The sequence below is a fragment of the Rutidosis leptorrhynchoides genome, chromosome 11, assembly GCF_046630445.1.
Source record: "Rutidosis leptorrhynchoides isolate AG116_Rl617_1_P2 chromosome 11, CSIRO_AGI_Rlap_v1, whole genome shotgun sequence".
Classification (NCBI taxonomy): domain Eukaryota; kingdom Viridiplantae; phylum Streptophyta; class Magnoliopsida; order Asterales; family Asteraceae; genus Rutidosis; species Rutidosis leptorrhynchoides.
The window spans coordinates 330,521,069-330,522,504 of NC_092343.1; the positions used below are offsets into that span (position 1 = coordinate 330,521,069).

The following is a 1,436-nucleotide window of genomic DNA, read 5'->3' on the forward strand; positions in this document are numbered from 1 at the left end:
GTATATGTTGATTTGTTCTTGAGCCTAGCTGATCTTCTCCGTGGTTCTTCCTCTGAGATTACGGAATCCATTTGCTTTGTTTTTTCTATGTGTGGATTTTAGATAGTATTACTTGGCAATCTTCCCTGCGATCGGGTTTCAAGGCGTTGTGATAACTGTCCGAGCTGCGTTTCCAAACTTTTGAGAAGAGCCAATTGATTTCTCATTAGTATCTCCGTCTGATCTTGTCTAGCTATAGTTCTCTGATTTAGCTATTGTTGTCCTTGAATGAACTGGGTTAACTGATCATTAGCTCCGAGAGTGGGGTTAGTTGCTTTTGTAATCTGGGTGGTAGGGGAATTCTCCTCAACTGGGGGACCAGTGAGTGGAAGTGGTTGATCGTAGGTCAATTGAGATTGTTGGGCTAGATAAGGTGGATAGCAATAGCGGAAAGGTTGATTGCTTCGCTGAAATTGATTAACCCTTGGTGGTTGATTGAATCCGGGGTTTGCTGGACGAGCTGGGTATTGGACGTAACAGACTGAACCGTCAGGGTTTTCGTACTCAACTTGATAGTCTTCAGTGGGTTACGGGTTGGTACAATTAACACAAGCCTGAGCTTGGTTAACCTACTGCAGCTGCATCTTCAATTCTCCAAGTTGTTTGGCAAGAGATTCCATCTTATCCACGAGGGATTTGATGGCCTCTGTTTGATTGTTAAGTGCAGAGAGTGGGGCAGATGATGAAGTTGTTTCACCACTGTTCCAGTCATGATGATGCATCGTCATGTTCTCGAGCAATTCCCATGCTTCGTCTGTGGTTTGGTTCATCAGATTTCCTTGAGCTGCTGCATCGATCGTCGTCCTATGATTTACCGTAAGACCATTGTAGAAGGTACAGATTTGGGCTGACCGTTCTAGCTGGTGATTAGGGCATTTCTTCAGCAGTGTTTTGAATCGCTCCCATGCAGTGTAAAGAGATTCATCATAACTTTGTTTGAAGTTAATGATGTCATTCTTCAGTTTGGTTTGTTTAGAAGGAGGGAAATATTTGGTTAGGAATTTAGTAGCCATGTCCGTCCATGACGTGATGGAATCTTTTTCCAATCCTTCAAACCAGGTTTGAGCATGATGAGTGAGAGAAATGGGGAACAAGTATAGCCGGACTATATCTTGTCCTATCCCTGGCTGTTTGTAGGAGTTCGAAAGAGATATGAATTTATCAATGTGAGAAATAGGATCGTCATTCGGTAATCCATGAAACTGACAGCCATTCTGGATGAGCTGGATGATGTGATGTTTTAACTCGAATGAGTGTCCTTGAATCTCTGGAAATCTGATTGGTCCTCCTCGACCTTCAATCGAGGGTTTGGTATTTTCTGCTAAAGTAACGCGTAACGCCATTTGATTTCTGATTCTTGCTTCCTTGCGTGCTTTAGAGATTATTGCGTCTGGATC

General features: G+C 43.0%; 1 non-coding gene across 1 annotated transcript; it reads left to right on the top strand.

Moving 5' to 3' along the window:
- The first annotated feature begins 897 nt into the window (after positions 1 to 897).
- On the top strand, positions 898 to 1,004 carry LOC139879191 (small nucleolar RNA R71). The gene has a single exon (XR_011770044.1). It is a non-coding gene; the product is annotated as a small nucleolar RNA R71 (small nucleolar RNA).
- Positions 1,005 to 1,436: the final 432 nt, after the last annotated feature.